Here is a 14,348-nt window from a genome sequence, read left to right on the forward strand (position 1 = left end):
AAAAAAAAAAAAAAAAAAAAGACCAGCTTTGATTCCCATGGGGGCTGTTTGCCGAGCCTGACGCAGCTTGGCCTGGCTTCGTGCTGTAAATTCTGCCCACACGCAGATGGGTTACTGTGAGCCAGCTGTCTGTCTGTCTGTCTTTGTTCTCCAGTGAGCTGTGGTCCTGAACTGTCTATCTGGGAGTTTTAGAGCTAGGTTTTTAAGGAAAATCGAGCACTGCATTGGAAGACAGGAGAAATGGGTTAATTCCTGGCTAGGCCAGGTTCTCACTGCATGACCTTGATCAGGTCAACCCTCCTCTTTGGCTCTCAATTTCCTTGTCTGTGAAATGGGCACAGTGGGAAAACTAGACAGCTTAGATACCCTAGGATTCTATTTTTAATGGCCTTGTTATTTGTAAAGTGCCCAGATGTAAGGCACTCTCATTGGCTGTAAGGTAGACATATAAAATAAGAACCAATCATTACCCTCAAGATATCTTCAGTCTAGTTAGAGAGACAGACTGACAACATGAAATAGTGAATGCCAGACAACATATAATTAAAAGCCAGCTGTCTGGTACTTACTGTTGATGCATTAGGAGCTCAGGGGAAAAAAAGAGTGCTGTGAGTATTGGGGGTGGCTTTGGAGGCTGTGAGTCCTGGAAGATAGACAAGACTGGGTCAGGTGAAGATGGGGAGAGGACACTCCAGAGGGAAACCCAAGGGCTTCTTGTGCCTACAGGAGGCGCCCTTTTCAACTCTGCACGAAAACACCGTATAGGCTAGCCACAGCCCTGGCTTATTTGTCATGGAGACACTTAGGTCAATTTTTCCACCCCTTGTCCCATCTTGGGCTTGCCTGACCCATGGGTCCCAGACCTGGACTCCTACCACTGCCCCGAGGGCACCTTCTCAGAGCGGGATTGGGGGAGAATGGAATCATTCACTGTCAGAAGCATTTCAGGCAGGAAATGAAGAATTTTGTAGGTGGTTAAAAATACAGTGGAGGTTGATTTATGTTTGAATTTTGTTCCAGGACAGCAGATTATAGCCCAGGTTCTGAGGCAAAGGCAGCCGTGTCTTTATGGCCTGCTTGGATCAGTTTTATGTCTTAGTGGTTTTTATATATTTCAGCTAAGCCAAGATGCTCGGACTTTTTGTCCCATACTTCACTGGGGAACTCATGTACCACTCCTGCACCCAACCTCATTTTCCCATAAATAGAAAAAAACCAAAATAGATGAAAATAATGTTTTTGCTTCCTACTTAGTTGGTATCCAGTTATTTAAGCTAAATTAAATCAAATCATAAATAGATGATGAATCTACAGGACACCCTGAAGTAGATGTCAGGGAACATCGTGAAAATAAAAGGATAGAAATCTAAATATTGTTGAATATGCAGATCACTCCATCCCATAATATTTTCTTGATAAGAAGAAATCTCTTTTTCTTTTTTCTTTTTTTTTTTTTCTTTTTGTGGTACGCGGGCCTCTAACTGCTGTGGCCTCTCCCGTTGCGGAGCAGAGGCTCCGGACGCGCAGGCTCAGCGGCCATGGCTCACGGGCCCAGCTGCTCCGCGGCATGTGGGATCTTCCGGAACCAGGGCACGAACCCGTGTCCGCTGCATCGGCAGGGGGACTCTCAACTACTGTACCACCAGGCAAGCCCCAGAAGAAATTTCTATCAGATATTAGCACCAAGAAAAGCTATGTGGCTCTTCCTGGCATGCTAACAGGTTTTTACCTCATGGCTACTCTACCGTTTGTAACTGATCATGCTTCGCACTTTTTTTGCTCATGATGAAGCTCAGATCTGAACCTGTTCAAGGATTTTGAGCAGAGGTTTCCACGTGCTAGCATTCTCCCTGGCTTTATTTTCTTTTTCTACCCTTGTTTTCACTTTGCTCTATCACTTTATCTATTTTTATCCCACTGTATTGTGTGCATTTTGATAAACTACCTCAAATCCTTTTTTAGAACACAAAAGAGCATAAATAAATCAATAAATACATCCTGTGTTTGTAAATATGGCACTTTGTTCTTTCTAAGGCAAATTTTCACATCCATTAGCTCTGTGGGTCCTCACATAGCACTGTAAGGAAAGTTAGGCAGGCTCAGTCACCCTCATTTTGCAGACAAGGAAGCTGAGGTCCATCCATGAATAAAACGGTTTGCAGAAGAGGACAAACCCACTCTTCCATCTGTATAGAAGATCACCTGAACCCCTCTGAAGGAGACAGGAATATGAAACAGCCCATTAGGTGACCTTTTTCTAGAGATGCGGATTGAGAAGGAGGAAAGGTTGGAGGTCACCACTGGAGAGGACACAAATTGGGGTGACCATTGGCTTCAGAGATTCCTCCAGAGTCCATATCTGTGTTGCCATTTCTACCACCTCCTGCCTTTTGATAACAAACCCACTTCCACCTGTCACATGGGTGGCATATAACTCAAGCGGGGTAGCCAGTCATAGAACCACATGCTCCTGACCATAGTGATTCGTTCAGACAGGAGAACACATGACACAAGCTGGGCCAATAGGAGTTCTTCACTGAGATTTTTAATCTCTAGCTCGGAAATGAAACCTCATCTCAGCTGTGGTTGCAGAGCTGTTGAGATGTGATCCTGGAACTGCTGATAGCTGTGCTCCCTTCCATGAAAAGAGGCTCCTGAGGAGTATAAGGGGAGGCCGGCAGCATGAATAAAGCAGCAGCTGTGAGAGGTGGTGAGAGAGAGTGACTTGTGGATGTTTGGAGCTGAGGTTCCAGGCTCCTTACCCTTGCCCCTCCCAGGATGGAGGCCAATACATCCTCTTTTTTGAGTAAGCTAGTTTGAGCTGGGTTTCTCTCACTTACAGCCTACAGATTTCTGAATTCATATAGTTTGTAGACTGAGTTTGTTTTTGTTTCTGAGGGAACCCTGAGGTTCTGCTTTTCTGGAATCCAAATTTTGGTCTCCTCTGTCCACACAAATGGACACTCAATGTTTAAATCTCAGTGTTTAGCTTATGCAAGGGAGCTTAGGCCCTGGGAAGTAATAATAATAATTACCAGCCCATTGTCATGCATCTGTCACTGGAACATATACAAAGGCAGTAGAGCTTAGTGGTTCAGAATGTGGTACCTGGCTCTGCTGCTCATCAACTGTGTGACCCTAGGCAAGTTACTTAACCTCTGAGTCTCAGATCCCTCATCTATAAAATGGGGATAAAATAGTAGGCACCTCATAAAATTCTTGTGAAGATTGTATTCAAATAATCCATTTCAGCACATAATGCTGTGCCTCATACCTCATTAGCACACCATAAATGTAGCTCAAGTATTTTGGATAATTTTACACGTACTATCCATTGAGAACTTCTATGAATGAAGCAGAACAAATATTCTCATATTCGTTTGGCCGATGAAGACTCTGATGTTCAGAGGGGTTAAGTGACCCATGCAGGCCACATAATAAGTGGAAAAGTCTGGGTTCTTGATATTGGAGTCAAATCCAGGGTTCTCTCCTTTGGACCACGTTACCAAGTGGTACTGTGCCGGCTCTTGTCAGGAAGCCAGTTTAACAGCTTATAAAGGGCACTATCCCTCCAGGCACAGAGTCCATTAGCAAAGCCAAATTCTGTCCAGAAGGCTGCTTGCTGAGGACAGAGGATTGGCACTGGAAAGATGCTCACAGAAAAGACTGCTTAAGTTGGCTTCCCTGGTCACCTCCAGCAAGTGTCTATCTATATTCCTCTTCCTCTTCTTACTCCCTGTCAGCTCCCAGCACCCACACATCTCACATATAAGAATTCTAGAAGGCAGACTCCCAGAATCAGAAAGTAATATAGAGATTGCTTGAGTCCATCCATTCATTCAGCAAACATTTGTTAAGCTTCTACTATGTGTCATGCATAGTAGATGTTATGGTGAACAAGACACAGATCAAATCTCGCATTTTACAACTAAGACCAAGTCCTAGGAAGGAAGATGGTTTCCCTAAGGTCTACAGTGAGTTAGTAACTTTGTGAGACACCTAGATGTATCTGCCTAGCTCACAGCAGCACCCCCTTTTCTGAGGTTTACGTGATCTCACCTTCCTTGTCATAGCTGATGGGACCAGGGGAAAAAAAGACACCTGACTGAAGCTAAGCCAACCAGATTTCATCTCCCAGGAATTTGACCCTGGTATGAGATGCTGATTTCAGCCCAGAGAGAAAGGAACAGAATGAATGCATGGTCCTATCAATAGTCTATCTATCTCCCCTTGGGTGTTCTACCAGTACCACCCATCCCTTATATCTTTCCTCTTCATTTTGGGAGTTTTGAATGTTTTTTTTTTCTTCTTGCAACAAAAAAAATAAATAAACTAAACTAAGACTGTGTTCAAACTTTGATTAAAACCTAAGCCTCTTGGCTCCCAGACCTGTGTTCTTTCCATCACGCCAACTGGCAGCAGAGATGCCTTCCCTAGGATCTCTCAGAACTCTGGCCTTTGGATTTGCCAAATAAAACCATGCCATCCAAAGGGGTTCTCAGCGTTCAGAGAAGGGGTCTCTGGGAGGTGCCAGGTCCCTTGATCTCGAGAGCAATTGCTTTCGGTGTGTGTGTGTGTGATGGTTTCCAGAACAGCAGGAGAGGATGGTGATTAAAAGTTCAGGCTTTGAAGCCAGACTGCCTGAGTTCAAATCAATCCAGGTCCTCCGCTCATTAGCTGTGTACCTTGGGCAAGTCGATTTTCTCAGTTTCCTCCTCTGATATTTACCCCCGTGGGGTTGTGGTAAGGCTCCATATATGTATGAAGTGCTTGGAATAGTGTACAACAAATGCTAGCTATTTACTATGCAAGCAGCCTGCTTTTTTAGCTTGCATTTGCTTACAAAACATTCCCAGACCCTTAGGGTTCAGCTTTCACTCACTTCTCTAGCTACTGCTAGTCCCCTGAGATCCACCTTGGTCTGATCACATTTTTAGCATAAAAACAAGTAGCATTCAAAGCCCAAGTCAGATACACACATGAAAAGCAATCAGTCTCTGACCTTTTACACACATTGATGTGTGTGTTGTACCTGTGATGAGGTAGTTGTCTCAGCTAGTACACTCCCCTAGGGCAAGAGCTGACCAGCCTGATTAAAGTTTCTCATCAAACTTCATTCAACAATTATTTATTAAGTGCCTACTATGTTCTGAGCTCTATACTGGGGCTGGGGGACAGGGGCTCTCTGTGTGGTGACAGACTAAAAGATAAATACAATACTATGTTCCCAGCACTGTGAGAGAGGCAAGCATAAGGATCTATGAATGTGTTGAGAATGTGGGCCTAGCTCAGACTGGGGCATTAAGGAAGGAGGCTCAGAGAAAAGGAAAGATGAGTAAGAGTTAGGCAATGCAATTTCACACCCATCAGGTCTGCAGACATCTGACAAAACCAAGTGTTGACAAGGATGTGGAGCCATGGAAACTCTGATACATTGCTGGTGGAGTGTAAATTCGTACAAAACTTTGGAAAACAAATCAGCATTAACTAGAAAAGTTAAAGATGCACTGGTGCACCAGTTGGCATACTACAATCATGTACATTGTTGCAATAGCAAAGAATTGGAAACAACTTAAATGTCCATCATATTAGTCAGCTACTGCTGCAATAATACTGTGTAACAAATAATCCTAAAAATATCTCAGTGATTTACAACAACGAACATTTACTTCTTGCTCACAGGATTTCAGCTGGGGTGATTCTGCTTAGGTTTGCATCTGCTCCATGTATCTCTCATTTGGAGACCCAGGCTGAAGGGATAACAGTTTGCTGGGAGCATGCTCTTCTCATGGCAAATGGCAGGAGGCCAAACTAAACCATTTATAACCTCTATATGCATCACATTCTGTTGGTTAAATTCCGTTGGGTCAAACTCAAAGTGAATGGAGCAGGGATATGTTCTCCATCCACTCTACATGGCAAAGGATGTAAATGTATAGTTCTATATAGTCGTGGAGTAAAGAGTTGGGAACAATAATTCAATCAACTATATCCATCAATAGAAAAATGGGCCAATAAATTGTAGTGTAGTCATACAATGAAAAATTATACAGCAATGATGGTCTAAAGCAGGGATAAGCAAACTACGCCCAATCCAGCTTGCTGCTGGATTTTTTTTTTGTAATTACAGTTTTTGCAATTACACTTGTACTGGAACAGTCACACTCACTCATTTACATGCTGTCTATGGCTGTTTTCACATTATAGTGGCAGAGTTGAGTAGTTGCAATAGATTGTTGAACATGCAAAGTTTAAAATACTTATTACCTGTCTCTTCCAGAAAAGTTTGCCGACCTCTGATCTAGAGTTACGCACATCAACATGGATGAATCTCACAAACATAGTGCTGTTTGAAAAAACAATTTGCAGAGGAACATAAACCATATGATACCACTTCCCTAAAGTTTCAAAACATGCAAAATATTCAAAACAATACTATATATTGCTTTAACTACTCAAACATATGCTGTATAAATAGTAAATGTCCAAAGCAGGCTAGGTACTTCCCTGGCAGTCCAGTGGTTAAGACTCTGCGCTTCCACTGCAGGGGGTGAGGGTTTGATCCCTGGTCTGGAAACTAAGATCCCTCATGCTGCTAGAAGGCTAGAGATTATCTCAATAACTGGGGAGATGGATGTGACTGGGGACAGGTGCTCAGGGGGTTTCTACTGTTTTGGTAATGTTTTATCTCTTAAGCTGAGTGATGTTGGTCACATAAGGGTATTAATTTTATTATTACTTATAACTTTTATGTAAGTCTTGCATATTTCATAAAAGAAAAAAAAAGAGTTAGGGGAGCACAGAAGATGGGTGAAGGGTGTTCTAGGCCCAGGACCCCGGATGCAATGATGGAGGCATGAGGAAGACTAGAATGACTGAAGCATGAAGTGCATGGGGAGAGGAGGCTGAGAAGATGGGGTGGGGGGCTGGTCTTTGGACCATTCTGAGGAGTTTGATTCCTTACTGAGGCAGAGAGGAGTTCCTGGGCAGTTCTGAGCATCAGTGGCATTGTAATCAGATTCGTGTTTTAGAAGTGTCAGCTGGTTGCAGTGTGGAGGATGGTGGGGAGCAGGGCTGCCACACATCTTGCCCCCCAGGTGTCTCGCTTGCCTCAGTTTACTCCCAGCCCTGGTCTGGAAGTGGGTGAAATTGGAGGCAGGGACAAGGTTAAGAGGCTGTGGCAGTGGTCCAGGGCCTGAGCCAGAGCAGTCACAGTAGGGATGGGAAGGAGCTTGGAGAGCTATGAAGGAGGTGATTAAAGAGGGAATGTGGAGAGTAAGTGAGGGAGAGAGTCTAGGAAGCCACCCACCTTTCTGCCTCAGACAAATGGATGGTGTTGCCATTTGCTGGGACAGGAAATCCAGGCAGAGTGGGAGATTTTGGAAGAACAGTGGTGAGTTCAATGGAGTGGGGATCCAGGATGTAGCTGGAGGGATGATAGATGGAGTGGGAGGGCAGGCAGGTGGTTGAAGGACCCTGAAGTTCTTTGTTTTCTTTGTGCTCCAGGAGGGGAGCAGTGGGAATTGGGATGGGCATGGCAGATACTGTCCATCACCTACCCCCCAGCATTCCTCCTTTGCTAGGAGAGCCCAGTTTTCTCCAGGAGTCAATGTGTCCAGCCCCCAGATAAATCATGATTGGTACAAATCAATGATGACCATCTATTTCTCTCTTCTATTAAATGGCTTAGGAATAGAGATGTGACCTCATTCTGAAAATGAGACATAAGGAATAATATGCTGGGACTTCTAGGAAATTGTTTTCTTCCATGATAAGAGACATATATGTGAAGAAAGTCTTCCTGTCTTCTCATTCTACACATACATTTTTCTCTCCCTGACTCCTTCATTTCTACTTGGGAAGCTGTTGGGAAGGGGTGTGAGGTTTGGAACTGCAGCAGCCATCTTGTCACATTGAGGAGACACGTTGAGGATGGCAGAATGAAAAAATAGGAAGAGCCTCTGGGTCCTTGATGACATCTGTGAACTGCTAAACTAGTTTTGGGACCTGCTACCTTCAGATACTTGTCCAGTACATAATATATGTCCTTATGTTTTGAGCCACTGCCAGTTGGTTTTTCTATCACTTGTGGCCAATTACACCCTAATCAGTATAGGGGATTTGAAATTTTGAAATAATTGCAGTGTGGCTTGAAAGAGGGAAACCAAATACAGTGTTGAGGGTTCAGCTGAGAAAGAGGATCTTAGGATAGCCTACAAGGACCTCTACAACTGGGTCCCCCCCACCTCTTATTACTCTCACTTGCTCAATCGACCCAGCCACACTGGCCTTTTGCTATTGGTCAAACATGCCAGGCATGCTCCCACCTCACGGTCTTTGTACCTGCTGTTCCCACTGCCTGGAATGCTCTCCCTCCAGGTGACTACATGGCTCCCTCTCACCTCCTCTAGGTCTTTACTCAGAAGTCACCTTCTCTGTGAGATCGTCTCTGGCTGTTCTCTTTAAATCGAACCCCCTCCCAAGTCTCTTTCCTTTTCTTCCATAGTACTTACTATGTATTTTGCTTATTTGTTTTGTTTATTGTCTCTCTACACTAGAACGTAAAACTGGGAAACTGGGTGGGGGGAGGCAGTGCTGGAAAGGTCAGAATTCACTGATGTATCCCCCAGGGCCTAGAATAGTGGATATAAATAGGAGATGTTCAATAAATATATATATATTTTAAATTAATTAATTAATTAATTTTTGGCTGCATTGGGTCTTCATTGCTGTGCGCGGGCTTTCTCTAGTTGCGGCGAGTGGGGGTTACTCTTCGTTGCGGTGTGCAGGCTTCTCATAGTGGTGGCCTCTCTTGTTGCGGAGCACGGGCTCTAGGCATGTGGGCTTCAGTAGTTGTGGCTCGTGGTCTCAGTAGTTGTGGCTCGCAGGCTCTAGAGCGCAGGCTCAGTAGTTGTGGCGCACGGGCTTAGTTGCTCTGTGGTGTGTGGGATCTTCACGGATCAGGGCTCGAACCCGTGTCCCCTGCATTGGCAGGCAGATTCTTAACCACTGCGCCACCTGGGAAGCCCAATAAATATTTGTTGAATGAGTGAATGAATAAATTTATTTGTAGGGACTCCAAGACTGACAAGAAGATATCATTTTCTCTTGCTGACGTCAGCAGCCTGGAGGGTGAAAGCAGATGACTAGATGGATTCAGGGATGAGGTTTTGCTCAGAGGGGGCAGAGGAAGGGAACAGGAGGGGCAAAGGTTTGGAGGGGATTCTCTGGGATAGGGTCTCCACACCTGTGGTTATCAAGTCACGTGGTGTGGTGTTTGAGAGCAGGGACTCCAGGACCCGTATCTGGCCCTTCCCACCAGCTTGCCCAGCACAAAGAGAGTTCTCTGCCCTGCCTGTTCCAGATTCCTGCTTTTACTTGGTGACTCCTCTCACCTGGAATTCTGACATTTTCCGTGCTGGCTCCCCTGGCCCTATTTCCCCCTTCTTGGAATTCCTATATATATATACTACCCCAAAACCCTACCTGTCCCTCCCAGTGTTCTCACGTTGTTTCATGTCTGTGTTTGTTTGATCTCCAACCCAACGTCCAGCCTCCATCCCCACCTGTGCTCCAGGAGCCCACAAGGTGGGGTGCTCATGAAGATGTTCAGGAAACCCTTACGGGGCGAGGGAAAGGTCCTGTTATTTCAACAAGACACATTTAGAGATGAGTATTCCCTTTGGGTATTCCATCAAATGGCACTTGCCCACCATCCTCCGTTTCTTCTGGGGAGGAACATGTGCTTTCACACGTGTGTCACATTCACTTCTCCAAGAACCCCAGGAAGTGGGTGTTATTATTGCCACATTCCAGAGGAGGACACTGCGGCCCAGAGAAAACGCAGGATCCTGCTCAGAGCTACTCAGTTAGACAGATGCAGAGCCGGGTCTGAGGGTTCTGAGTTTTCCCAGGGAGGAGGGAGAGAGAACCCCTTCCCCCACTTTCCCCCGCCCCTTCCCCCCTCACTCCACCTCTCATTCAGGTCTCCCCTACTCCGGAGGAAGCTAAAACCTGATCGGTGTGTTTTGCAGTGAACAAGGCTTGGAGCTCTTCCTAAACGGCTTGCTGGAGGCACCAGTGTTTTTATATATGGCCCCCCGTCTCCCTCGCCTCCTCTCTTTGAGGTTTTATGGAATCAGAGAGAGCGAGCACCCCTCCTCCTGCCTCCTGCCTGAATTCCCTTTGGTGGCTCCCGCCTGGAGTTAGATCACGGATCACTGCTTAGCTGCCTACCCTGCTCTGCCTGGGGGGAAGTGCAGACGTCTTCCTCTGACATTCCTCGTGCTCCCTGGGATGTGAGTTTTCAGTGCCTTTCTCCCAGGCCTGGACGACTGCCTCTCTGGTTGCATCCAAGGGCTCCCTTGCCCTCTGGCTTCCAGTTGGGCTTAAGGAAGGGAGGGGAGTGAGGACAGGGAATTTATTACCCCAGCTTCCTCCCTGCGAGGTCACCACTGGTTGGCCATGTCCCTCTACCCGTGATTACCCACCATCAGGCAGCCCTCCCCACACTGCTGCTCTCTCAGGGGCTCCCCACTCTTGCCAGCCCTGGGTGCTGCAGCACCCTTGCCAGTTTCCCTAAACCCTGCCTGCACCTTCGCAAACAAGCTCTTTATTCAACTCTCCTCATGTCATCCAGGGTGAGGCTGTCATCTCATTGCCCGCAAGATCCCGAACTAATCAAGTACCAGCCAGCTGAATCCGCAACAGGAAACAGGACACAGAGAGACAGCCTCATTGAGCCAGAGGGTGCTGTCACCACCCCGTGGCCATCAGTCTCCCAGAGGGAAGAACCCCTGATAAGCCACAAGTGGGAGTCCAGTCAACTCCACCCTGTAAAGCAGACTATCTAAATGCTGCTTCCAAACTTGGAGGAGAGAGCAGGAAGACTGCCCTGATGGGTCCTGATCCACAAATGGGCACCATATTGTGCAGTAAACGGTAATCTCCAAATATTTTGATCACACATCCCTGTGGGTAAAACATATTTGAGGATGTGCCCTTATATCAGTCAGGGTCTCAGCAAGAAACAGATGTCCTGGGCTTCCCTGGTGGCACAGTGGTTAAGAATCCACCTGCCAATGCAGGGGACACGGGTTTGAGCCCTGGTCCAGGAAGATCCCACATGCCGCGGAGCAACTAAGCCCGTGAGCCACAACTACCGAGCCTGCGCTCTAGAGCCCGTGAAACACAGCTACTGAGCCCTCACGCCACAACTACTGAAGCCCACACGCCTAGAGCCCACGCTCCTTAACAAGAGAAGCCACCGCAATGAGAAGCCCACGCACTGCAATGAAGAGTAGCCTCCGCTCACCACAGCTAGAGAGAGCCCGCGTGCAGCAACAAAGATCCAATGCAGCCAAAAGTAAATAAATAAATTTAAAAAAAAAAGAAGAAACAGATGTCCTGTTTATGTTAGGGTAATTCAAGCAAGTTTATTTACAAAAGATTCTTTATAATGGTGTGGGTGTAGAGGCACCATAAGGGGTAGTGCAGTAAGCAGAGCTGTGACCACCCCTTGGTCCACAGGGGAGGGGAGAGAGTGGTACACCCAGATTTGGAGGGAGACAGCCAACCTGTGAGGAGCTTCCCAGTAAGGGACACAGCCACCTAAAGTGGCCCTGCAGGGAAGGAGCCATCGGAAAAATTCCCCAACTGCACCTTCCTCTTCCCATTAGCCCTCCCATTAGCCAAATCCCACCTGACTCCGCAGGGCAGGGAGCCTAAGGGCTGGGCTGAGGAGGGCTGAAGGGACAAGCAGGAAAGAGTAAGCTCATATCCCCCGCAAATGTATGTTTATCTATTAATAAATTCTAAACATGCACAACTGTGCTAATATATTATGTACATTATAAAGTACATACAAGGAGGGAAATTGAAAAGGACAAGATAGAAGAGATAGAAGTTGTGCCCCAATAGATTATTTCCTGTCCCCTTGGAGGTGTGGGCTCCCTGCTTTGAGGAACACTGTGTTGAGGACCAATGTCCCTGAAGGAACATTCTGATGTGATAGAAGTGTGTAAAAACTGATCAAGCTGGACACTTGAGATGAGTGCATTTGCCTGTGTGTAGATCTCTCTCACACACACACACATGCACATGCACGTCTGCGCCCCGTGGGTTCCCACTTTTCTCCATTGTTCGCTCAGGAGGTTGGAGCAGCCTGTTGTTCCTGGGCTACTTATCTCCCTTTCTCCTCCTCTCACTGGTGTCTCCCGGTCCCTGCACCAGCTGAAGTGGCCCAGCCCAGGGCACCTCCCTCTGGGGGAGGCTGACACCTTGTTCTCTCAGGGTAATAAATGAGTCACACTTACAGGGCTCTTGCCACGAGCTGGGAGCTGCTCCAGGCACTTAATATGCACTAACTCATTTAATCCCCACAACCACCCTCTGAACACAGGTACTATTTTTTTTTTTTTTTTGCGCTCCGCGGGCCTCTCACTGCTGCTGCTGCCTCTCCCGTTGCGGAGCACAGGCTCCGGACACACAGGCCCAGCGGCCATGGCTCACGGGCCCAGCCGCTCCGCGGCATGTGGGACCTTCCCGGACCGGGTCACGAACCCATGTCCCCTGCGTCGGCAGGCGGACTCTCAACCACTGCGCCACCAGGGAAGCCCACTGGTACTATTTTTACCTCTTTTTTCCAAATGGAGAAACACAAGAGGCACAAAGAGGGGAAGTGACTCACCTAAGGTCACACGGCTAGTGAGGGGCAGAGCCAGGATTCAGCCCCAGGGTCTGTGCTCTGACCCAAAGCTGTGTGGCTTCTCTTGGCTTCCCTGGGGCCAAGAAGGAAGCAGACTCAGCCTGTCCCCTCAAAGCTGATCTCCTTTTCTCTCTCACTTTCTCCAATTTCCTCTCACGTGATGATTGGTATGGGAGGGAGGGGGTGACAAATGAGCAGCACCTGAGGGCAAGTGGCCTGGGAGGCCGCAGTCAGGGCCTGGGGCTGGGCCTCTGTGCTTTCACCCAACCTGGAAGAGGGAGAGGTGCATGTCTGCCCTATACCCTCTCCCTGCAGCAGGCTGGCCTCCTTTTCTCCCTCCCTGGTTGACTGGCTCCTCCTGACCTCTGCCTTCAGCCAGGCCCCTCCCAACCCTCTGCAATGCACTCCTGACCCCAGCCCAGCTGGCCTTCCAGGCTCAGTTGAGGTCCCACCGTCCCTCTAGGGAGTATCTCCCCCCTCCCCCGCACCCTAGCCCACTTTTTGAATCTCAGAGCCAGGCCCCCCTCCTCACTGCCAGCTCAGAGAGGGTAGGAACCACATCTGTCTTGCTTACTGTCACCACCTGGACACCTTCCCCAAAGGTGCTTGGGACAGACAGAGCAGGCACCCAGGGATTGCTGGAATCAACAAAGGGACGTAGTGCTGTTTATGACTTCTGATGTTGTTTTGGGCCATCAATGGGTCATCAGAGGTTTTTCGGCACGTGCATTTCATGATCAGAATTCTCCAAGGGTCCTGGAGCGTTTAGGGGGGCATCTTCCCCCCTTTCTGAAGAGTGTTTGCCAAGAGCTGTGGCAGCTTGGGAAGACCCCTCCCCGATGACCGCAAAGGAAATGGTGGGCCCAGGCTCCTTAGCAGCACAAGCCGTGGGCAGCCAGACAGGGCAGCGCCACGAGGCTGGCTCTGCTGACTACAGGCACCATTCGTGCCCAGCCGGCGGGGGAGCCCGCCTGCACGGGCCTCACGACAGCCTCGTGTCAGAAAGCCCTGGGCACCTGAACTCTGTCGCCTCACAAGACAGGTCACTTCCCTCCCCAGCTTCCATGTCTTTACCGGAGCTGTTTTCTTGTCCCTTAACTCTGTTGGTATTGAAGTCTGGGCAGCCTGACAGCCCTGGCAGGCAGCCCAGAGGCCAGGGCCCCAGGCAGGCACTCTCTCTGCCTTATTATTCAGCTGTAGCGGGCTGCGATTGGGTGGCATTTGTGAGCACAAAAGAGATGACGAGGTCATTCAGGAGACTCTCAGAAAAGGGCGCCACAGGCCTCCTGGCTGGAGGTTCTCCTGGGGTCCGGTTGAGTCTATTTTCAGCTATCCAGGCATTTCTGTTCACATCTGACCCTGGCCCCTGGTCCTCTGCATACCCGGGGGTGGGGGCTGGCATGGAGATTTCTTCTAGGACCTCCTTGCCTAGAGAACCCAGTGCTGGCTGCCCCGATCTGAGACCCTGGGCACTCACCCACTCTCTCACGAATGGGATGATGGGGGTGGCATCCACAGGGGTCAGTTCCCTACCACAGGCACCTGCATCCACCTGGCCTCCCTCCACTTGCCAGACCAGCAGAGAAGAGAGCAGAAGCAGCTGTGCTGCTGCTGCCGCTGCCCTGTACCTGCGAGTCAGCGA

Source organism: Lipotes vexillifer, unplaced genomic scaffold (assembly GCF_000442215.2).
Source record: "Lipotes vexillifer unplaced genomic scaffold, Lipotes_vexillifer_v1.1 scaffold528, whole genome shotgun sequence".
Lineage (NCBI taxonomy): Eukaryota > Metazoa > Chordata > Mammalia > Artiodactyla > Lipotidae > Lipotes > Lipotes vexillifer.